The sequence below is a fragment of the Pelodiscus sinensis genome, chromosome 8, assembly GCF_049634645.1.
Source record: "Pelodiscus sinensis isolate JC-2024 chromosome 8, ASM4963464v1, whole genome shotgun sequence".
Lineage (NCBI taxonomy): Eukaryota > Metazoa > Chordata > Testudines > Trionychidae > Pelodiscus > Pelodiscus sinensis.
Genome location: NC_134718.1, coordinates 20408927 through 20434083, shown reverse-complemented (window position 1 = coordinate 20434083; position 25157 = coordinate 20408927).

The window sequence follows — 25157 nt, the reverse complement described above, 5'->3', positions numbered from 1 at the left end:
TCCCTGCACAGGGGAGGGGGGAAGTCCTGGAAAAGAGGGTCCTGTGGGAAAGGCATGTGGAGGGGTAGGGAGAAGTCCCATCCCCAGGGGGGTTGTACCATCCCACCCTCATACAGCCCTGCTGCTGGTGGGCAGCCTCATAGGGGAGGAACTAATAGGGCAACTCCTCACAAACAGGGAGGAACTAATAGGGGAAGTAGAGGTGGGTGACAACCTGGGAAGCAGTGATCATGAGATGGTAGATTTCAGGATCCGGACCAAAGGAAGAAAAGAGAGTAGTAAAATACACACCTTGGACTTTAGAAAAGCAGATTTTGACTCCATCAGAGACCTGATGGACAGAATCCCCTGGGATGCTAACATGAAGGGGAAAGGAGTCCAGGAGAGCTGGCAGTATTTTAAAGAAGCCTTATTGAAGGCACAGAAAGAAATCATCCCGATGCGTAGCAAGAGAGGCAAACATGGTAGAAGAACGGATTGGCTTACAGGGTAAATCCTTGGTGAACTTAGGCACAAAAAGGAAGCTTACAAAAAGTGAAAACTTGGACAAATGACCAGGGAGGGGTTTAAATGTATAGCTTGAAAATGCCGGGGGGTTATCAGGAAGGCGAAAGCACAAAGGGAATTGCGACTGGCTAAAGATGTGAAGGATAACAAAAAAGATTTCTACAGGTATGTTAACAAGAAGAAGGTGATCAGAGAGGGTGTGCAGCCCCTAATGGATGAAGGAGGTAACCTAGGGTGTGTCTAGACTACCGAGTTTTGTCGACAAAAGTGGACTTTTGTCGACAAAACTATACCAGCGTCTACACTACCGCTGAGTTCTGTCGACATAACGTCGACAGAACTCAGCAGTTTTGTCGACACTGGTATACCTCATTTTACAAGGCTTAACACCTTCTGTTGACAGAGTTCTGTCGACAGAAGGTGTTATTGCCTGTAGGGTTGTGTCCAGACTACGGGGTTTTGTCGACAAAGCAGCTTGTTTTGTCGACAGAACTCAATGTGTTTGGACGCTCTTTGTCGACGAAAGTTTGTCGACAGTATCTGTCAACAAAACTTCTGTCGACAAAACGCGGTAGTCTAGACGTACCCTTAGTGACAGATGATGTGGGGAAAGCTGAAGTACTCAATGCTTTCTTTGCCTCTGTATTCATGGACAAGGTGGGCTCCGGGCTTAATACGCTAAGTGATGCAAGATGGGATGAAGATGGACATACAAATGTACACAAATCCATGGGTCCAGACTTAATGCATCCGAGGGCACTGAGGGAGTTGGCAAATGTCATTGAGGAGCCTTTGGCCATTATCTTTGAAAAGTCATGGAGATCGGGAGAAATCCCGGATGATTGGAAAAAGGCAAATGTAGTGCCCATCTTCAAAAAAGGGGAGAAGGATGATCCAGGGAACTACCTCTGTTCCTAGAAAAATCATGGAAGGGATCCTTAAGGAATCCAGTTGAGGCACTTGGAAGAGAGGAAAGTGATTAGGAATAGTCAGCATGGATTCACGAAGGTAAAATCGTGCCTGACCAATCTGATTAGCTTCTATGATGAGGTAATTGGCTCAGTGGACATGGGGAAGTCAGTGGATGTGATATACCTTGACTTTAGCAAGGCTTTTGATATGGTCTCCCACAATATTCTTGCCAGCAAGTTAAGGGAATGTGGATTGGATAAATGGACAGTAAGATGGATAGAAAGATGGCTAGAAGGCTGGGCCCAGCGGGTAGTGATCAACAGCTCGATTTCAGGATGGCGGTCGGTTTCTTGTGGAGTGCCCCACGGTTCGGTTCTAGTACCAGTTTTGTTCAATATCTTTATTAATGACATGGATGAGGGGATGGATTGTACCCTCAGCAACTTTGCGGATGACACTAAGCTGGGGGGAAAGGTAGATACGCTTGCGGGCAGAGATAGGGTACAGAATGTCTTAGACAAATTGGAGGATTGGTCCACAAGAAATCTGATGAGGTTCAACAAGGACAAGTGTAGAGTCCTGCACTTGGGACGGAAGAATCCCAAGCATTGTTGCAGGTTGGGGACCAACCAGCTAAGTAGTAGTTCTGCAGAAAAGGACCCGAGGGTTACAGTGGATGAGAAGCTAGATATGAGTCAACAATGTGCCCTTGTAGCCAAGAAGGCTAATGACATATTAGGTTGCATTAAGAGGAGCATTGCCAGCAGATCCAGAGATGTCATTATTCCCCTGTATTCCACACTAGTGATGCCACATCTGGAGTATTGTTTCCAGTTCTGGGCCCCCCCACTACAAAAAGGATGTGGACGCATTGGAGAGGGTCCAGCGGAGGGCAACCAAAATGATTATGGGGCTGGAACATATGACTTATGAGGAGAGGCTGACAGAGTTTGGGTCTTTTTATTCTGCAGAAGCAAAGAGTGAGGGGGGATTTGATAGCAGCCTTCAACTTTGTGAAGGGAGGTTCCAAAGAGGATGGAGAGAGGCTGTTCTCAGTGGTGACAGATGGCAGAACAAGGAGCAATGGTCTCAAGTTGTGGTGGGAGAGGTCCAGGTTGGATATTAGGAAAAACTATTTCACTAGGAGGATAGTGAAGCACTGGAATGGGTTACCTAGGGAAGTAGTGGAGTCTCCCTCCCTAGAGGTATTTAAGTCTTGTCTTGACAAAGCCCTGGCCAAGTTAATTTAGTTGGCATTGGTCCTGCCTAGAGCAGGGGGCTGGACTTGATGACCTTCTGAGGTTTCTTCCAGCTCTATGATTCTATAGTGTTTGAGGAGGGGAGAAGGGGGACAGGCACCTCCCAAGGGCTCAGGCACTCCCTCTGATTCTCTATTTTGTGTGTTTCTTTGTCTCCTTCTGCAGGTGGTGAGGGCCATCAACTCTGTCCTGCTGCACAGGGTCATCTGCCTCGGATACCTGGACCTGAGGGCGAATTTCTCTGAAGGATCCCAGTAGTTCTCCCCAGGGCCTCCCCACTGGGGAACATGTGCCTTGCCCCCCCCCATACCTTTCCCACCACAATCCCTCCCTGCCTCCCTTCCGCGTATAATCAATAAAAACGACAGTTTTGTGTTGAACAATGAAAACTTTATATATATATTTTAACAAGAAGTAACTGGAACAGAGGGGGGCTGAGAACTTGCATGGGGGAGTGAGGAGGGAGGATCAGGGCTGTGAGTGGTGTGTGGTGTGCCTGCAACTGCCACCTTGGGTCCAGGAACCTCGACAAACTTGGGGTTGGGTGGGGCCTGGGACAACAGGGGGCAGGCAGGGGGGCGCAGCGGGGTCAGGTCTGGCAGGTAGGGCAGGGGGAGGGGGCATGGTCATGGCAGGGGGAGCTGGAGTGGGGGGAACAGAAGGAGGGAGGGCTAAAGTGGGGACAGGAGCTGGGTGTGCCATCACTTCCCAGATGGTGGCACACATGTTTTCGCCTGCTGCATGAGCTGGTTCCACATATGATTGTACCACTCGGCATCATCACAGACCTTTTGGGCCAGGGTTTGCTGCATGTCATTGCAGGACTGCAATGTGCTCTCTCATGAGGTCCTGGTAGACTCTCCAGCACTTGTGACTCTCCTGGCTTTGGGCGGCTATCTGTGTTGGTGTGGCTCAGCTCTCAGCGATGGCTGGTTCAGCTGTGGAAGACAAGAGGAAGAGGCCATCAGTCATCCATGCAGACATTGTCCCTGAGGCTGTGTCCTCCTCTGTGAGCAGGGAGCAACAGTCCCTGGAACATGGGATGGTGATGTCCCAAGAGCAAGTCCAGGTGTGGCCTGCACAGGCCCTGCATCATAGAAGCCCCAAGGTGTCCAAAGGACCATCCTGCCCACTTCCCCCCATCATGGACAAGCAGCGCAAGGAAGTGTCAGGCCACAGTGGGATCCCATGTGTGGGAGAGGGGCCTGGAGCAACCTGGCCTTCCCTGGGGCCCACACACACACCTGCACCTGGCTGTGTGCTATGTGCGACAGTCATCAGTCTGTGTGGGGTTGGGCGTGCGCCCTTGTGCCCAGCCTGCTTCCACCAGTGACTGGCAGGGGATCACATCCCTCCCAGGGGTTGGACTTGTGAGGGCCTCCTCCCAACTTGTGAGCAGCAGCCCATGTGTGCTCCAGAGCTGGCTCCTGAGACCACATGGTGCACACTGCCACTGCAGGTGCTCGCAAGTGCATGGACAGCTGCACACTGTCCAGGCCGAGCATGCTGAACAACGCTCACGCCCCATCCCTTCCTTTTTGAGCAAAACCCCCTTTTTGCACAAGATCCTTATGCCTCTCCCAGAGGAGAACTATTGTGAATAACCTAGGTAGAGCAGACTGAACTGATAATGGTCCTGCCGAAACGTAAACTGTAGGAAATCTCATCTTCTAGAGCTGGAATAATGGCTGCTAGCATGACCATCTTGAACATCTTTTCCTTCCCGTATTTGTTTAATGCCCTTAGCTCTAGAAGGGGAATTCAACCACCCTCCATTTTTAGGATCAGGAAATGATAGGAGTAAACCCCCTTGCTCCTGAATTATACCAGGACTGGTTCAATGTAATAACAAATGATATATTTCCTGATGAAATAGGTTCTCATGAGAAGGACCCCTGAAGGGGAAGAGGAAGGAGGATAGTAGTGGGAAAGGGACAAGAATTGAATGCCATAACTTTTTGAAATAATCCCCCGGATCCATCTACCAGAGGTGAAACAATTGCTGGAAAAGAGAATCAGAGAATCAGAGAATCCTAGGGCTGGACGAGACCTCAGGACATCGAGGCCAGCCCCGTGCCCAATGTAGGACCAACAAAATAGAGCCAGCTGACTGCTGAGGGGCATGATAGGTGTGTAGATGACATCTGATGTTGCAAGGTTCTGGCCCTCAACCGTCTCATAAAAAGTGCTTAGAAAAGACGGCTTAAGATGTAGTGGATTGGGGTGCAGACTGCTTCCCCTTTTGAGCTCTGGACCTCTTAACCTTTGGCTCATAACAGTGCTGAGATGGTAGGTATTGTGACTGAGAAGTATATCTTCTTTTCTGTGCTGCAGTGTAGCTTTCAAGGACCATAATGTGATCCAGGAATCCAGGATTCAAGAGAAGAATTTGTCATATCCACAGAAGAGTTTGTCTTCTGCAACAATTTGGGCAATCCAGAAAGATGTAGTCAAGAAACCCACCTCCATACCAATGTCACAAAAAGTAGGCAGGCCGCTGAATCAGCTACATACAGTTCTGTCACAAATATGGTTATTAAGTGATCCTCTTTAAGCATGGCCTGAAATTGTTAGTTTTGTGTTTCCAGTAAATTTTCCAGAAACTCTCTCAGGGTATGTCTACACTACAAAGTTAGTTCGAACTAACTTTCATAGGCGCTACACTAGGACTCCGTTAGTTCGAATTTAATTCGAACTAGCGGAGTGCTTAGTTCAAACTAGGTAATCCTCATTCCATGATGATTAAGCCTACTTCGAATTTACTAGTTCGAATTAAGGGCTGTGTAGACCCTTAATTCGAACTATTGGGAGGCTAGCCCTCCCCAGGTTTCCCTGGTGGCCACTCTGGCCAACACCAGGGAAACTCTATGCCCCCCTCCCAGCCCCGGACCACCCGATGCCCCCCAGCCCTCCGCCTCTTCCCCGGACCAGGCTGGCGGCTCCCGGGAGCTTGCCCGGGACCGCAAGAGGCCACGACCTCCGCACGACCTTGTCCACAATCTCCACACTAGAGCTGCCAGCCTGGCCACCCAGGAGCAGGTGTGCATGAAAATCAAGGGGGTCCACTGAGACCCCCGACCCTGAGCCCTGAGCTTACAATGGCCGTCCTGGGTCAGACCAAAGGTCCATCTAGCCCAGTAGCCTGTCTGCCGACAGCGGCCAACCCTAGGGACCCTGGAGGGGATGGACCGAAGACAGTGACCAAGCCATTTGTCTCGTGCCATCCCTCTCCAGGCTTCCACAAACCTTCGGCAGGGACACCACTCCTACCCCCTGGCTAATAGCACTCCATGGACCCAACCTCCATGACTTGATCTCACTTCCCTTTCAACTCTGTTCTAGTTGTAGCCTTCACAGCCTCCTGCAGCAAGGAGTTCCACAGGTTGACTCTTTGCTTTGTGAAGAAGAACTTTCTGTTACTAGTTTGAAGCCTGCTACCCATTCCTTTCCTTTGGTGTCCTCTAGTCCTTCTTTATGGGAACTAATGAAGAACTTTTCTGTATGCACCCTCTCCACCCAACTCCTGCTTTTAGAGACCTCTATCCTGTTCCCCCTCCGTCTTCTCTTTTCTAACCTGAAAAGTCCCAGTCTCTTTAGCCTCTCTTCATATGGGACCTGTTCCCAACCCCTGATCATTTTAGTTGCCCTCCCCTCTCCCAGCCTCCCAGTCTCCCCCAGTTTTGTTCAATAAAGACAGATTCCATTTTGGAAGAAACGTTATCTTTATTTTGTACATTGAGAAGAGGGGCTAAGGAAGGGTAAGTGGAAGGAGGTGAGGGTATGGTCCCCTCTCCCCAGATGGCAGCCTGCGGTAAGTGCAGCTGGGCTGATGGCCGAGTGCTGTGATGTGCCCAGTGTGGGTAGTCCGGGCACTCCAAGCCAGGACTGCTTTGCAAGCGGGGCATCCCTGAGAACTGTCTGTCCGGGGTGGGGGTCAGGACCCTTTAAGCACAGTCCTCGGCTAGCCTGAGACAGCATCTCCACGCTCTAAGTCCTCCTCTGATGCCCTGCCGGCACTACTTCCGGCCATCCTTAAGCCCGGTTCAGGGTCCACTTAACGTGGACATGCTAGTTCGAATTAGAAAAACGCTAATTCGAACTAGTTTTTTAGTCTGGATCCGTTAGTTCGAATTAGCTTAGTTCGAATTAACTAATTTGAACTAAGTTAGTTCGAATTAGCGCTGTAGTGTAGACATACCCTCGGTTTCCCGTAATTAATAAAATCACATGTGGCCATGACACTTTGGTAATTTGCAATTCTAGACAGTCATGTCAGCAACAGCTACTTCATCTTGCCAAACCCGATTGTGTGGGGCTGAATTGGCATTATGTTGTTTGCTTCATGAATTAGCCACATCCACAACAATGCAGTTGGTAGGATCTAGAATAAACTCTCTAATTGGGGAGGGCAATTCTGGATGAGGAAGAGTTGCACAGAATATACCCCAATTGTGGTGTGTATCTGCCACCTCCTGAAGGGGAATCTGCAAATCATCTACCATCCTTTTGGCAAGATCCTCCTGGTCTGAAAAAGCTTCCTGCACCCCTGGCTCGGGCTCCTGGACAGCCTCTTTATAGGAGACCAACCACTTTGAGAGACATTGGCTGACTGAGACTTGTGTGTTTATATTGTCCAAGGATTGCAAAGTCAGTGAGGGGGGAGTGACGGCATGAATGCTTGGGTCCCATACCATGATTATGGATGGGCTCAGTGAAACTGGGGAAGATCTTTGTATTGTGACAGTGGGCCATGCTTTCCTCCTGGCCACTGTCAGACTTGTCACTGGATATGGGTGGCACTGACTGGGATATTAGTGGTACATACCCAGTGCCTAGAGTGATTCCAGGTGCCTATATGTGCTTAGTATTGGGGCCCTGGTACCGCATAATGGGGATTGCAGTTTGTCCCTACACATCGGGGCTACTTCTAGACTGCTCTTGTGGAAAAAATATGCAAATGAGGCAAAGCGTGGACTATCACCACAGCTCATTTGCATAATTAATTAGGCTCAGTTTTTGCGCAAAACCCCCCTCTTGCTCAAGAGCCGTTCTTCCTGAAAAAAAAGAGGAAGAACGGCTCTTGCACAAAAGCCTCTTGCGCAAAAATAGAGCCTCATTAATTATGCAAATGAGCTGTGGTGATATTCCATGCTTTGCCTCATTTGCATATTTTTTGTGTGCAAAAGGGTGCAGTCTAGACATAACCCAGGTCTCCAGAGTACCAGAGTTTACTGGGCTTACTCAGTACCACAGATGAATGTCCATGGTATTTTATCTGCACCAATAGTTGAGATGGTGCAGAACACTCCCTAGATGAGAGCTTACTTGCACCAGGTATCAAAAGTTGTTAGTGCCACACTTTTACAGATGGTACTGTAATTCTCTTTCCCTGGGTACCAAAGCCACAGGTCTCCAGGATACCAGAGCTCATGTGTTACCATGGATCCACTGCAGAGAAGAGTTTGCAATACACTGTCAGTGCTGATGCTTGGGAAGGTGCAAAGTATTCCCTAGATGGGAGTTCTGTCATGTCTAGTACAAAAATATTTCACTGTGCCACTCTTTTAGAGAGGGTAAGGTAATTGTGTTTCCTTAACATTGCTTCAGAGCCTGCCTGTCTTTGGCTTCTCAGGTGAGATGAAAACTGTGCTGCAGAGCACAGCTGGTGTGGGGAGGCCCTTCTAGGTACGATGCAATCAGTGCCATGGTACCAAGGTGGCAGCTCTGGGGAATCCCCTCTGGCTGCCCATCACTTGGAGGAGTTGGTTTTTCTGTCAGTGCTGAGGTGACAGCTCTGAGGAAACCCCTCTGGCTGCAGAACTTATTTTTAGGAGGCTTTACCAGAGGAGTCTGCTGTGGATTTTTAACAACTCTACCCTCCTTGAGTTAAAGGCTCTGGGGATAATCCATCAGGAGTCCCCTGGAGACAGAAGTGCCTTCTTCTTAAGGAGGAGTTTTAAACTTCAGCTCCCAGTTCCTGTGACAGTTGAAGCACTTTTGTGAGACTGTGCCAAGCATCAGATACAGTGAGAGTATCTGACTATTTTGTCTGAAACAAAAAACAGGACTGTGTAGCACTTTAAAGACTAACAAGATGGTTTGTTTATTAGATGATGAGCTTTCGTGGGCCAGACCCACTTCCTCAGATCAAATAGTGGAAGAAAATTGTCACAACCATATATCCCAAAGGATACAATTAAAAAAAAGAACACATATCAAAAGGACAAATCAAATTTCAGAACAGAAGGGGGATGCAGGGGGGAAAAGGGGGAGGTAAATGTCTGTGAGCTGATGATATTAGAGGTGATAATTGGGGAAGCTATCTTTGTAATGGGTAAGATAATTAGAGTCTTTATTCAAATTTGCATGTAAAGTACCGAATTTAAGCATGAATGACAGTTCAGAGGATTCTCTTTCAAGTGAAGTCTTAAAAGGTCTTTGAAGCCAGATGCAGGTAATCAAGTCGTTGAGACAATGTCCTTTCTGGTTGAAATGGCAAGAAACTGATTTTTCTTTGTGATCCTGTCTGATATCTGTTTTGTGGGCATTGATCCTTTGGTGAAGTGTCTGAGATGTTTGTCCAATGTAAATAGCAGACAGACACTTTCGGCACATGATTGCATAAATTATATTTCTGGATGCGCAGGAATATGTGTTCTTGATCTTATAATTCACTTGGTTGGGTCCAATAATGGTGTCAGCAGAGTGATTATGTGGACAAAGCTGGCAACGGGGTTTGTTGCAAGGGAAGGTACTAGGGTTGGTATTAGTGTGGCATGTCCTGTGGTTGTTGGTAAGAATCATCTTGAGGTTAGGTGGTTGTCCATAGGAGACTATGGGTCTGTCTCCCAGAGCCTCTCAGAGTTTAGTATCCTGTTCCAGTGTAGGCTGTAGTTTATTGATAATGTGTTGGACAGGTTTAAGTTGGGGGTTGTAGGTGATGACAAGTGGTGTTCTATTGTTGGTTTTCTTGGGTCTGTCTTGAAGTAGTTGGTTTCTAGGTATTCGTCTGGCTCTTTCAATTTGCTTTTTTATTTCTCCGGGTGGGTAGTGGAGGTTTATAAATGCTTGGTAGAGATCCTGAAGCTTCTGGTCTCTGTCAGTGGGATTAGAGCAGATGCGGTTGTATCGAAGGGCTTGGCTATAGATGATGGATCATATGGCGTGTTCTGGATGGGAGCTGGAAGCATGTAGGTAACTGTATGAGTCAAGAGAGGCACAGTTCAGAGCTGGTAGAGCTAAGAACGACCTTTGTGGGGGTTGGAGGCAGATCAATCTCTAGCAATGAGGAATGCAGAAGCAGCAAGTCATCTTCACTCCTCTTCTTCTTTTCATATCTTTTCTTTTCTTGGAAGGGTGCCGGTAAAACAATGGGGGGAATGCCGCCAGATAGGATAAGAAACAAAGCTGTTGAATTTCAGGTTTTTTGTAAGTCCAAAGTAGTTTTAAATTAAAGGAAACATTATTGAGAACAAAAGAAACAATAACATTCACTAATTATGCTAATGATACAGATAAGGAAGGGACAACTACTCTTTCCTGGTAAGGTTAAAGGTGGCTGAGTGCAGTGCTAGATAGCCTTAAAGCACATCACAATGGAGGGAGAGCACACCTGTGGGCTCAACAGACACTGCTCCAAAAATCTCAAATGGCAGGTGTCATGACTCCTTCCCCACTCTGGCATGATAAATGCAGAAGTGGGGGTCAGCAAGTGTACCCCAAAGCCTTATCTACCAGGCTTTGGTATAAAACTTCCCCCAAGATCTTAAAAACCTAGATCTTGGGAATAAAACTTCCGCTGCCACCACCCAAATGTTGCTAAAGAAACCAGGGGAAAGATCATTTGGGAAATCTTCCCCCTAAAACAAAAATCAGGGCACACCATTAACCACTGCCAGGTTAAGAAAAGAAAAGAAAGAACTTTTATTATTACAACAATATTCTGGTTGCAAGTATAATGACTGGAGAGGAAGGTAACAAAATATACTCATGGAGAAACTCCATGGGCCTAGAACTTAGTTACAAAGAAAAGCCAAAACATCTTTTAAGCAGTGCCAGATCTCAGATCCCATACCCAATCCATAACACAATAAAACCTAACGAAACTGCCTAAACTTTACCCTACTTACAGAAAAAGAATGATGTCTTGGAGAGAGAGAGAGACATGCTTGTCCCTCTCTGTAGCTGCAGAGAACTCACTCAGAGAGCCCAAAGGGAGAAAAAAAGAAAAAAGCCCAAATTCCTTTGTCCCAGTTTGAAAAGTCCCACCTACATTCTTATTGGTCACTCCACCTGGCTAGGTGTAGTTAACCCCTTAATACCCAGGCTGCTGGCTAACCCTCATAATCATGACACACCTGTGGGCTCAACAGACACTGCTCCAAAAATCTCAAATGGCAGGTACAGGGGTGCACATACAGCTACAGTGGAGCACCCACAGGAACACTAAGAACATAAGAACAGCCATACTGTGTCAGACCAAAGGTCCATCTAGCTCGGTATCCTGTCTGCTGACAGTGGCCAATCCCAGATGCCCCAGAGGTAATCCTCACATGATCCTTCTCCTATCATCCATTTCCAGCCTCTGACAAACAGAGGCTAATGACACTATTCCTATCCATCCTGGCTAATAGCCATCGATGGACTTAACCTCCATGAATTTATCTAGTTCTTTTTTTACTACTTGAAGAACTATGAGTGTTCTGATTCTGCCAGAATTCCAACTGAACCACCTGGAGTTTTTCTTGAGAAAGTATCAAGATTAATATACTGTAGAGTGTGGAGGTGAGCAAATCTGCTGGGGCAGATGTGTTGCAGACCAGCTGATGGAGGGGCACAAGAGACAATCGGGCCTGGTGATTCAAAGGGACCTGAAGCTCTCAGTTGCTGAGAGCTGGGGGAGGCCATGCTGCAGTCTGGGCAGCACTAAAGGCAGACTGCCCTGGCTCTGGCCCTTCAACCTGAGGTCCCGCCCATTCCAGGGGCATGGAGCCAGTCCCCTGCACATGTTGTGCTGTGGCCTGCAGTATCTGTCAGCTGCCCTATGTGATGGATCCTTGAACTTGGAGAAAGGAGCTAGGCAGGATACTCATCACACTTCTGATTAGCTAGATAATTTCTTTTACAAATATCCATATGGTCTTTTTAAAGGAAAAAGGCCAATGGTTGATAGGGGGAACTGTATTGAGTTGTATGTGGCCACATGCAAAAAAACAAAAAAACAAAAAACAAAAAACAAAAACGTATGGGGTGCTTCTTAGGAAAAGGATGAGACAGCTACCTATTCCCTTCTATGGAGCACAAGAGTGCAATTAGTCTACAGGTCAACTGTTGCCTGCCTGTTGGTGTTCCATGCTCAGAAAGAAAGCAGTTCAGGGATTAGGATGCTTCTCTGAGATGTTATTTTAGGAGGCCTACATTCAAGCCCTTATTTCTCATGTGATGGACACAGTCTTTCTGTTCCAATTTCCTATCTATGAAATGGGAATAATGATACTTCTCTAACTTACAAGGTTATTGTGACGATAAATACATTACAGTCTATGAACTACTCAGTGTGAAACACCGAACTGCCCTAGATGACTGGGTGGCTCAGCTCCTTACAGGCCTGCAAGGAGTGCAGAGCGCAAGTCCCTTCATAAAGATAGCTAGGATCTGCTTGGTTGAGGGCCTTTCTAGGTACATCATCTGACTGTTACAAATTTCCACTATTGCTGTAGGCAGGAGGAGATTGTATAGACTCCGTGGTTCCACTGGAAACCGCTAAGTTTTGGCATTAATTTGTTCTTGCCCTCTAGTTTTGTGCAGGAACGTAGTATATGACCTGAATAAACATAACAAATTTTACCCTTCATTTCAGTTGAAGTGAGACATGGAAAGTAACAGCTGGAAGCCTTTTTCAATGTGTTAACAATAGCTGTATTTGTCTTGGGCGCAATATTGGACAGAATAACCTTACTTCACACCTGGATTTACAGAAAACTAGCAGATTATGCTAGTGTTGCTTGAGTCTCTAAGGCAATTAAGGTTTATTTAAATAAAAGGAAAATGTACATGCTTTATGAAAATGCTTGTATTTTTAAATACAATTTATTTTTATGAAGTTCATTTTTATTTCATATTTCTTAAAGGGGATTGTTAAAATTTTTCCTTTGAATTTTTTTAGTAGTTTTTTAAAAATAGAAATTCCATCAAGTGTATTTTTCCTTCAACTCTATAAACTCTTAGAATTTGCTATGTTTTAACAAAAAAGGGCTATAGTCAATGTGGCTTTGAATAGCATTCTAGCTTTCAAACATTCAGCATTGATTTAGCTGGGCCAAAACAGAGATCTGCTCAAAAATTCTCCATTTTATTGCTTTTCTGTAAGGTTTATCGCAAAGCAATCCTATTTAAGGATCATTCTATTTTTCTGCCTCATTTTGGTTCAGTCTCTCTTTTAAACTCACTGGCTATGTCTACATTGGCCCCTTTTCCGGAAGGGGCATGCTAATTTTTCAGATCGTAATAGGGAAATCCGCGGGGGATTTAAATATCCCCCGCGGCATTTAAATAAAAATGTCCGCCGCTTTTTTCCGGCTTTTCGAAAAGCCGGAAAAAAGTGACGGACATTTTTATTTAAATGCCGCGGGGGATATTTAAATCCCCCACGGATTTCCCTATTACGATCTGAAAAATTAGCATGCCCCTTCCGGAAAAGGGGCCAATGTAGATGAGCCCACTCTGTTATGTCAGTTCTGAAGACTGTACTTGCTTTGGTGATTCTGTCTCTTTTCTGTTTGGTTTTAGGAGACACAACCCCATTCCAGGCACACCCCTTTTTCCTGGCACAACCAAACCCTTATGTTGCTTTCAGTTATAGTAAGAGGAAGCTATATACAGAATTTGGTGGTCCTAATTCAGTAGGCTCAAAGGGTATGTCTACACTACCACCCTCCTTCGAACTAGGGTGGTAGTGTAGACATACTCAAACAGACAGACCAACAAGCAGACAACTCTCTCTATATATTCCTTGCCCATATATTTGATTATTATTGCTTGTGGGAAACGTAAGACTTGAAAGGAAGATTTTTCCACTCATAAGTCATGAAGAAGTCAACTGACAGGAAATATTTTAAAATATGGAAAGTGAAAGACTGTTGCAGCAGGAAAATCAGAGAAATTTTTCACTGTAAAAACATGAAAAGCCAAGAAATCAATCACAATTGTAAAAAGTTGGTGCGCAAGAAAGTACATTGTATATGACAAAAGAGAGGCCATACTCAGAATATATCAAAGAAAAAAACCTAGCAAAGTGTCTTAGGGAGGGGCTATGATGTTCACCAATTCTTATTCTGCTGCAGAGAAAGAAGAAGAGAAAAAGAAATGAAAAATGGGAAACATACGCTATTGTAGGGTCATGCAAGAATATTTCAGAGAAGAGTAACATGAGATGCCACTGAACACTGCAATTACAACCCAAAATGACACTCAAATTATATAGCTGGATAATAAAGTGACTAGTGAGATGGAGTGGCCCTTAAAGATAAAACTTACAAGGTCAGGAAATATCACTGCCTTCAAACTGACCCATAATGATAAAGGAAATTGCCCCCAAAGGGAAGAGAAAGAGATAATAATTGGGCATAAGAATGCAAAAAACTAATTTCCATCTGTGTGTTGAAAGGCTTTCCACATTCAGAAACATGTCTCAACCTCTCTCAAACTGTCACAGTAAATATCTCTCTTTGTGGGTCTATTTTACTACCCAATTGAGCAAAACTCTCCCTCATTTGGATTTCTGCAGAGAGGTAGTGATATCCAGTGATTTTTTTTATTTCAAATAATTTTATCTGTGTAGGTGGACCACTGGTTGTGTATCTTAAGTAACTGCTCCCTTTTTCATGGCTGATGTACCTTGTCCCAGACAAATGTTAATAATTACATTGATGCATCATTTCCTTACTTTCATACATCTGACACTTATTTTTTAAATGCAATGGCACTCTCTCTTTTTTCAATTGATTGGCCTCTCCATAAGATGCCAAAAAATGGTGTTCTTACCTTTTTGCTATAGCTGATGTGGGCTGACTTAATACAGGTGGAGTTGCATAACATTCTTTTATTCAGGACAGCAATCCTCCTGACATGTCAAATTCAAATTCGACTTTCATATACACAGTAGAGTGTCGAGGCAAATTTGTCAAAGTTAGGTTAGCTGAATCTAAGAAGGATTTTGAAGAATCCCGGAAGGAATTCTAAGGCCTGATCGACACTTCATATTTTGAGTGACATGGCTATGCCACTCAGAGGAGTGAACAATTCATACCACTAAGAAATGAAGCTATGTCAGCCTACCCCTAGGGTTGACACAGCTACCTAGCTCCACCATTGAGGAAACATCTACCCTATATACATGTGGAGGTAGAGCTACAGTGTCATAACTGTTCCATACTTGGGATATAAGTGAGTAGACGACTACCTGATAAGCACTTATCAGGTAATCAAGTTGACTACTTGCATTCACCCCCTTTTGCTGCTCTATATCAGAGGCAGCAAGCAGGGAGGATGAAGCGGGAGCCAGTGCTGGGCAGAGTCAGCTTACAAGAAACAAAAAACAAAAGATTTAAAGGACTTTTCAAATTTTTCAGATGTGTAATTTTCATACATGTAGAGCCTCTGGAGCTCCTGTTCACTTTATGGGGGAGTATGGGTACTTAGTACTTTAGACAATTAGTGCATGGTAGTGGGTAAATACAGATTTGGATTCGTAAAGTTAGAAGCTAAACCCCATATTTAGACAGCATATGATCTGGTTTTCTGTTTAAAGATTGTGCTTTAGGTTTATTTATTTGGATCATTTATTCTAAAAAGGGAGAGAATAAGAGTACTAGTTTTAGTGAGGGTAATTAGTTTCTTCCAACAACTAAACAAGTGATATGGTCCAAGGCTTTCTAAAATATAATCTATTTCAACCACAAATGTTTAGGCTGGTAAAATTCTGTGACATTTGTCATGCAAGAGATTATCTGGTTCATTTTAACGACCTTAAAAATCTATGCTTTCTGAATGGGAAGAAATTATAAGAAGTATGCAATTTGATGCACAGCTTAGAGAAGATCAGCTTTGTGACCCTATTTACCTTGTCCTATGAAAAGGAGATCTCCAAAAAAATTCTTGGCACATTGAAATCAGCTCATTTTAATGTATCATGTAATTAATCTCCATAATTTATGGCATGAAGATATTGTTGATGAAAACAGGTTAGGATAAGAAATATATCTGAATAAGAACAAAGAATAGTCTAGCTTTCTTGTGATCAAATGGCTTTCTTATTCATATTAGTTTCCTAACTGTTTAAAAATCCATATAGAGCTATTTAATGCAATCATATATTCAAACCGTGTAAGCCTTAAGCAAAGCCATTCACATTTAACATAAGATTTGCACTTACTTCAGTTATTTTTGGACCAGGCCAAAAAAACTGGAGGCTAAATTCTTGTTCCAGTTTTATGCTGACATGAATTCATAGAAATCTGGTCAAAGATATTAAAATACACCTGTGACAGGAATTACAGTTTGTATTTACATTACATCTGGATGGAAATTCTATTTTTTGATAAGCTCTAGATTACATTATTCCTCCCTGTATTTAAAACATTTATTCACTGGAATATAATTGATTTCTTTTTCCCAATGAGCTGTGTGTGAACCTTGAGTCCTTAAAAGCAGGCTGACTTGAGAACTGAGGATGGGCGGAGTTTTCTATGATGGCTAGTTATGTGCCAGTTCTGCCCTATTCTGTTCTATTTAGGTTCTTATTTGAACTCCCCAATTTTTTCACATAAAATATATTCTCTCTCCAATAAACAAATGGGCTTTTAAAATAGCAAACATTTGCCAACATCAACATTCAATTTTTTGCAAAATTTTCAATCGAAATTTGTACTAAGAGTTTTAAAATGGGTACAAACAAAATGTGCAAAGCCAGCGTACATACATGTGAAATCCAGCACAACAGAATCTACATGAAGATTTTGAATTTTTTTCAAAAAATAATTTTCTATTTTTTAACCAGCTGTACTTCTAATACTCCTGTGACCTCTTTCTGAGTTGGCGTGGTCTAGTGCAGTATTTCTGAAAGTGGTCTGTGAAATCACTTTCAGAAACACATTAACTGGCTGCCCCGATTTGTTTATTTACTGGTGCCATGGCCACGGAGTCTCGTGGCTCCCATTGGCTCTGTTTTGTCCTTTGTAGCAAAGAGGAGCCACAGGAAATGGTGGCCCAGGCCATGCCACTTCCCACGGTTCCCCTTTGCTGCAAAGAATGAAACCTCAGAGAAGGAGGTGGGCAGCCCTCAGTGGAAAAAGAACAGGTTAAGAACTATTTAGAAAAGCGAGACATATACAAATCTATGGGTCCGGATTTAATGCATCCAAGGGTACTGAGGGAGTTGGCAGATGTCATTGCAGAGCTTTTGGCCATTATCTTTGAAAACTCATGGAGATTGGGAGAGATCCTGGATGATTGGAAAAAGGCAAATGCAGTGTCCATCTTTAAAAAAGAGATGAAGGACAATCCAGGCAACTACGACCATTCAGCCTTACCTCAGTCCCCGGAAAAATCCCCGGAGCAGACAGGTGAACAAGCTGCTCTACTCTTCCTGCACTGAGTAGGCTGAGAGAGAGTATGCCAAGCTTCAGAGCCCATCACTTGATCCATCTTATAGTTAGAGAAAGTAAGAGAACTTACCAGAATTGCCCCTCCCCTCCTGGGATTGTAGGTGGTCTGGAAGACATTTGGTGGGGCAGCTCCAAGGTGATATGTTCCTGGCACTTGAGCATTGTTGTCTTGCTGGTCTGCACTTCCTCCATTTCTTCCTCCTCCTCCTCTTCCTGCTTCTCATTGCCCTGCACCACCCCTTCCTCCCACAAGTTGATTCCAGGCATGTCTTGAGCAGACTCGAAGACCATGGCGGGGGAGCTAGCCAGCTGTCTCCATCCTCTCCTGCAAATGGCATCCAGCTGTTCTAAGTAGCAGCAAGTATGAGGTGCCACCCCAGAGTGTCTACTCTGCTCCTTGGCCTTCTGATAAGACTGTCACAACTCCTTAATTTTCAGCCTGCACTGCTTGAGGGTCCTGGTATGGCCTTTGGCCATGAGGCTGGTGGCAATCCTGCTATAGATATTGGTCTTCCATTTCTTGATATGGAGGTCATGGAGGATGGATTCCCCTTCCCACTCCATGATGACGTCTAGGATCTTCCATGAACTCAAGGCTGGAGCTCTTCTGCAGCCCTGGGCAGTGGAGGCTATGGGAGCAGAAGTGCTTGCAGCCACATGAGTGTCCAAGGGAGTGTTGGGGGCATTCATGTCTCATTGTCCTGGTTACTCACCCAGGGTATGTCTAGACTGCATCCCTCTGTTAGCAGAGGGATGCAGATTAGGCAGGTCAACATTGCAAATGAGGCAGGGATTTAAATATCGCACTTTGTCGGCAAAAAGCAGCAGTCTAGAGGGGGATCTGTCAAGAAAGAAAGCCTTTTTCAACAGATCCTGTAAACCTCCTTTCAGGAGACATAAGGGAACCAGAGGGATGCAGTCTAGACATACACACAATGCTCATGAAACTGGCCATATGGGACAGTTTCTCTGGTTCCTGGGACTTTTAGAGCTCCATGGAAGGAGGAGAGCAGTGGAGAGGCAAGGTGTGGCCAGAGTGGTCATAGCAGACAGCTGTGGGAGGCCTCCCAGAGGCCAATGGGCCAATTTCCAGCCCTGCAGTGTCTACACTACTGTAATTTCAGACAAGCACGGTCAGGAATAGCGTTACTCCATCTGAAAAGTAGGACTACAGGATTCAAATTCTATGACCTCTTAGGGCAGAACAACAGGCGTTTTACTGTGGATGCATCACTTAGATAAGTGACCACAGGGACTAAATTTGGGGTAAAGTCCTTGTGTAAATCAGGCCTTTGTGACTAACATATATATCAGGCCTCCTTGCAGGAAGAATAACAGGTAGTTTGATTTAGGGCTTTAATTCGAAATACTGGGTCCCTGCCACGTGTAGACGTGGGCAGTTAGTCTGGACTTGTACATTTAAAAAATGACGACCGGCTGCGAAGATGCAAATCAAGCATGGGATATTTAAATCCCGGGATTGATTTGCAACTTCAAATGCTTACATTAGCCTCCCTAGTTCAAACTAGGCGGCTAGTGTAGACATACCCTATATTAGTATTATGAGCTTTTGTGGGCAAAACCCACTTCTTCAGATTAGATCCAACAAATGTTGAATGTGAGGTTATAAGGAGGGGGACAAAGAATAACTTTTTACATTCCAATAAAATGAAAATTTAACTATAGTTTAATGGTTCATATAATTTAATCACTATGGGTATGTCTACACTACAGAGTTAGTTAGTTCGAATTAGTTAATTAGTTAATTCGAACTAAGCTAATTCGAACTAATGCATCTAGAACTAAAAACTAGTTTGAATTAGCGTTTTGCTAATTCGAACTAGCATGTCCACATTGAGTGGACCCTGAACAGGGCTTAAGGATGGCTGGAAGCAGTGCCGGCAGGGCATCAGAGGAGGACTTAGAGCGTGGAGCTGCTGTCTCAGGCTAGCCGAGGGCTGCGCTTAAAGGGACCCGACCCCCACCCCGGACAGACAGTTCTCAGGGGTGCCCTGCTTGAAAACCCATCCTGACTTGGAGTGCCCGGAGTGCCCACACTGGGCACATCACAGCACTCGGCCATCAGCCCGGCTGCACTTGCCGCAGGCTGCCATCTAGGGAGAGGGGGCAATTGGGGGGCTGCAGGAGAGCTTCCACCCCCAGAAGCCCACAGAGCCAGCCCAGTCCTCCCCATCGGGGGCTCGTACCCCATTCCTCCCTCACCTCCTTCCACTTACCCCTCCCTAGCCCCCCTTCCTGATGTACAAAATAAAGATAACGTTTCTTCCAACATTGACACTGTCTTTATTGAACAAAACTGGGGGAGACTGGGAAAAGGAGGTGGGAGAGGGGAAGAGAAAGGCTGGGAGAGAGGAGGGCAACTAACATGATCAGGGGTTGGGAACAGGTCCCATATGAAGAGAGGCTACAGAGACTGGGACTGTTCAGCTTAGGAAAGAGGAGACGGAGGAGGGACAGGATAGAGGTCTCTAAAAGCAGGAGTTGGGTGGAAAGGGTGCACACAGAAAAGTTCTTCATTAGTTCCCATAAAGAAGGACTAGAGGACACCAAAGGAAAGGAATGGGTAGCAGGCTTCAAACTAGTAACAGAAAGTTGTTCTTCAGAAAGCAAATAGTTAACCTGTGGAACTCCTTGCTTCAGGAGGCTGTGAAGGCTACAACTAGAACAGAGTTGAAAGGGAAGTGAGATCAAGTCATGGAGGTTGGGTCCATGGAGTAGTCTTAGCCAGGGGGTAGGAGTGGTGTCCCTGCCCAAAGTTTGTGGAAGACTGGAGAGGGATGGCATGAGACAAATGGCTTGGTCACTGTCTTCGGTCCATCCCCTCCAGGATCCCTAGGGTTGGCCGCTGTCGGCAGACAGGCTACTGGGCTAGATGGACTTTGGTCTGACCCAGGATGGCCATTGTAAGCTCAGGGCTCAGGGTCGGGGGTCTCAGTGGACCCCCTTGATTTTCATGCACACCTGCTCCTGGGTGGCCAGGCTGGCAGCTCTCCTACCCTAGCCGGCCACTTTCCTGTGCCTAGTGCGGAGATCGTGGACGAGGTCCACGATGTCCGCACTAGCCCAGGAAGGTGCCCCCCTCTTGCGGTCCCGGGCAAGCTCCCGGGAGCCGCCAGCCTGGTCCCGGGAAGAGGCGGAGGGCTGGGGGGCATCGGGTGGCTGGCTCGATCCGTGCCAGGTGCAGGGTCTGCTGGCTGGGTGCTGGCAGGCTTGCACCTGGCACGGGCACTGTAGCCAGCCCGTGCCCCTTTAAGGGGTCCGGGGCCGGGAGGGGGGCATAGAGTTTCCCTGGTGTTGGCCAGAGTGGCCACCAGGGAAACCTGGGGAGGGCTACCCTCCCACTAGTTCGAATTAAGGGTCTACACAGCCCTTAATTCGAACTAGCTAGTTCAAACTAGGCTTAATCCTCGTAAAATGAGGTTTACCTAGTTCGAACTCAGCGCTCCGCTAGTCCGAATTAAATTCGAACTAGCGGAGCTCTAGTGTAGCGCCTATTAAAGTTAGTTCGAACTAACATCCGTTAGTTCGAACTAACTTTGTAGTGTAGACTTAATTCGAACTAACGGAGCGCTTAGTTCGAACTAGGTAAACCTCATTTTACGAGGACTAACGCCTAGTTCGAACTAGTTAGTTCGAACTAAGGGCTGTGTAGCCCTTTAGTTCGAACTAGTGGGAGGCTAAGGCTTCCCAGGTTTCCCTGGTGGCCACTCTGGCCAACGCCAGGGAAACTCTATTGCCCCCCTCCCGGCCCCGGAGCCCTTAAAGGGCCACGGGCTGGCTACTCACTTTGTGCCAGTTGCAAGGCTGCAAGCACCCGTGCCTGCACAGCCTGCACCTGCCACAGGATGAGCCAGCCATCCGAGGGCTCCCAGCCCTCCACTGCTCCCCACGACCAGCCTGGCGGCTCCCGGGAGCCTGCCCGGGGGCGCAAAAGGCGGGCGCCCGCCTGGTCAAGTGCGGAGATCGTGGACCTCATCGAGGTTTGGGGGGAAGCCTCCAATGTCCACGATCTCCGCACTAGCCACCAGAACGCGGCCGTCTACGGACGCATGGCTGCCAGTCTGGCCGCCAGGGGCCACCAGCGCAGCCGGGAGCAGGTGCGCTGCAAAATAAAGGACTTGCGGCAGTCCTACTCCCGGGCCTGCCTGCCAGGGGCTGACCCGGAGGCCTGCCCCCACTTCCATGCCCTGGACCGCATCCTGGGGCCTCATGCCGTCCCTGCCCCCCGGGACGTGATTGACCCCGGGGCAGAGGGACCGCTCCTGGACACCGAGGAGGAGGAAGAGGGCTCTGAGAGCCAGGAGCCTGCCGCCAGCCTTCCCAGGACCCGGGACCCCCGAGGCACCCCACAGAGCCGCTCGCCTGCATCGTCAGAGGCCGGGGAGGCGTCCACCTGTGAGTACCCTCGTGTTCCCCTTATGTGTACGGGGGGCTGGGGCGAGAGGGAGCCCCGGGACCGTGCGCCTGGGCCTTGCCCACCACGAAGCAGCAGCTGGGGATCCTGCAGGGGCCCTGGCCTTGCAGAGGGGAGCTGGGTTTCACACACCTGGGCCCCTGGGGTAATTGACCGCTGGTCTTCTTGCACCACAGCTGCAGCACCGGGGCCTGCAGGGCGCACCACACCGCCTGCAGCAGCCGCCCGCGCCCGGGCAAGCAGGACAGCCAGGAACCAGGAGGACTACCAGAGGCGGCATCTCCGGTTCCTGGACCGACAGCTCCGTCTCCAGGACCACTGGGTCCAGGAGGACCTCAGGCTGCGCCGGAGGAGTCTGGAGGTCCTGGAGAAGCAGGGCCGTGCCCTGCGAGGCCACCTCCAGAGCCTGCTGGACCGCTTTCCATTTCCTCCTCCCCCTGCTCCCCCTCTTGCTCCCCCTCTTGCTCCCCCTGCTCCTCCTCTTTCTCCCCCTCTTGCTCCCCCTGCTCCCCCTCTTTCTCCCTCTCTTGCTCCCCCTGCTCCCCCTGCTCCTCCTGCTTCCGCTCCTGCTTCCGCTCCTGCTTCCTCCACACCCCCTGTCCTCTCTGCCCCCCCCTCCACAACCATTCCCCACCGACGCCCCCGGACCCGCAGTGTGGCGAGACGGGAGAAGCACCCAGACTCCCACCCCTGAGCTTTCCTTTCCCTTCCTCCCTTCCCTCCTCTCCCCTTCCAGCTCCCTCGTCCCAGGTTTCCCCCTCCCTTCTCCCACCTTCATTCCTCCCTCCCCCACCCCAGTTCTGTGAAATAAACAGACGTTTTTGTTTGAAAAACAGGTGTCTTTATTTGACAGTAGGTAGGGAGGGGAAAGGGGAAGGGAGGGGTAGGGTGGAAGAAGGCCCCGGTGGGGCATGCAGGGAGAGGTCAGTCCTCCTCCTCCTCCACCTGGAAGCTCTCCCGCAGGGCTTCCCGGATCCGGATGGCCCCCCGCTGGGCTTCCCGGACAGCGGCGGTGCGGGGCTGACCGTAGTGTCCAGCCATGCGGTCAGCATCAGCCATCCAGGCTGGCAGGAAAGCCTCCCCCTTCCGCTCACACAAATTGTGGAGCACACAACATGCCGCCACCACGGGAGGGATGTTGTGCTCGGCCAGGTCCAGACGGGTGAGGAGGCATCGAAAGCGGGCTTTCAGTCGCCCGAAGGCCCCCTCCACCACGATGCGGGCCCTGCTCAGCCTGTTATTGAAGGCCTGGTGGGAGGGATTGAGGTGCCCCGTGTAGGGCTTCATGAGCCACGGCTGCAGTGGGTAGGCGGCATCCCCCACCAGGCAGACGGGCATGTCCACGTCCCCGACCCTGATGTGGCGGTCGAGGAAGAAGGTCCCGTCCTGCAGCCGCTGGCACACGGAGGAGTTGCGGTACACCCGTGCGTCGTGTGCTTTGCCGGACCAGCCCACATTTATGTCCGTGAACTGTCCCCGGTGGTCACACACGGCCTGCAGGATGACGGAGAAGTACCCCTTGTGGTTCACGTAACGGGACGCCTGGTGTTCCGGGGCACGGATGGGGATGTGCGTCCCGTCGATGGCCCCCCCGCAGTTGGGGAAGCCGAGGGCGCCGAATCCCCGGATGACGGCGTCCGGGTCGGCGAGGCGGACCACCCTGCGGAGCAGCACCCGGTTGATGGCCTTGACCACCTGCGGAGAGAGACACAGCAAAGCGTCAATCAGTGGGGCGCCTGGGTGGCTGGGAGCGTGCGTGTCCTGGCAGTGCCCCGCACCCCACTCCCGGAAGCAACCCCCCTGGCGGCGTGTAGTACGGCCGGGACAGCCCGACCCCTCCGGTGCGGGGCGCTTTCGCCTCCTCCCGCCCCCCCCTTTGTCCCTGGGACGGCCCATCCCCTCCTCGCAGCCCCCCTCCCCCCGGCTCGGTGGCCGACGAGCGCCGTACCTGCATGAGCACTGCTCCGACAGTGGATCTCCCCACGCCGAACTGGTTCCCGACGGATCGGTAGCTGTCCGGCGTGGAGAGCTTCCAGAGGGCGATGGCCACCCGCTTCTGGAGGGGGATGGCGGGTCTCATGCGAGTGTCCCTTCTTTGCAGGGCAGGGGCAAGCCACTCGCAGAGCTCCAGGAAGGTGTCCCTCCTCATCCTAAAGTTCTGGGTCCACTGTCGGTCGTCCCAGCGCTCCAGGACGATGCGGTCCCACCAGTCGCTGCTGGTGTCCAGACGCCAGATGCAGCGGGGCACGCCAGTGCCGGGGCTCCGCCGCGGCTCCTCCACGGCCCCCAGGGCGGCCAGGCGGAGAGGCAGGGGGCTGACGTTCCCCAGGTGGTGCCAGGCAGCCTCGAGCCATTGGTGGCAGGCTTGCAGCAGCAAGTCCAGAACGTGCACCAGAAGGTGCAGGGCGAGCCGTGGCTCCATGTTGCCACCTGCGGCGGTCCCCCCCGAAGGGAAGCACCGACACAGACGGGCACAGAGACCGACGCTTTGCTGTCCCTCGGCGAGGTCGGCAAGCAAGCAGGAAAAGCTGAGAACCGGCTGTCCAGGGGGGTCCCTTTAAGCACGAGCCTCAGATAGCCTCAGACAGCAGCCACACAAAGCAACTGCTGACCTGATGCCCTGCCAGAACCGGTTTCAGCTGCCCTTAAATGCCCCCCTGCGTCCAATCAGTGTGGACACGCTAGTTCGAACTAGCAAAACGCTAGTTCGAACTAGTTTTTAGTTCTAGATGCGCTAGTTCGAACTAGCTTAGTTCGAATTAACTAATTCGGACTAAGTTAGTTCGAACTAGCGCTGTAGTGTAGACGTACCCGGAGAGATTAGGCGTTGGTTTGCAAGTCATGGCTTGGGCTAGGAGTGGCAGTAATATGGACACCATTCCATGGTTGGTTTGGGGGTTGGTTTTTGGTAGAATTTAGTGCCAGTTTGAATGCAAGTTCTGAGAGTGATTCCAGTTCAAAAGCTTTAGTCTCAATTACATTAGGATTCCTTTTCACCATTCTGGCATTGAAACGGGTTCTTAAAGCAGGTGTAAGTGATAACACCAGAGTGGGGCCTTAGTATAAATTGGAATCAAGCCTTTATGTTTGGTAATAACATCCTAATTTCATTATTCTTTTTCACATCATTATATTTTTGGAATATTTATATTTAATTCTCTGAGGGTTCATCTACACTGCACAGCTATTTCAGGATACCGGAGGTATCCCAAAATAGCTACCCTGTGTCTTAGCAAGCTGCCCATTATTTTGAAATATTTTTTGAAATAATGTGTGTGCTATTTTGGCATCCCGGTAACCCCTGTTCCATGAGAGTTGAGGGATGTCTTGAAATACCATGTTATTTTGAAATTTGGTGCTGTGTAGATGCACCAAATTTCA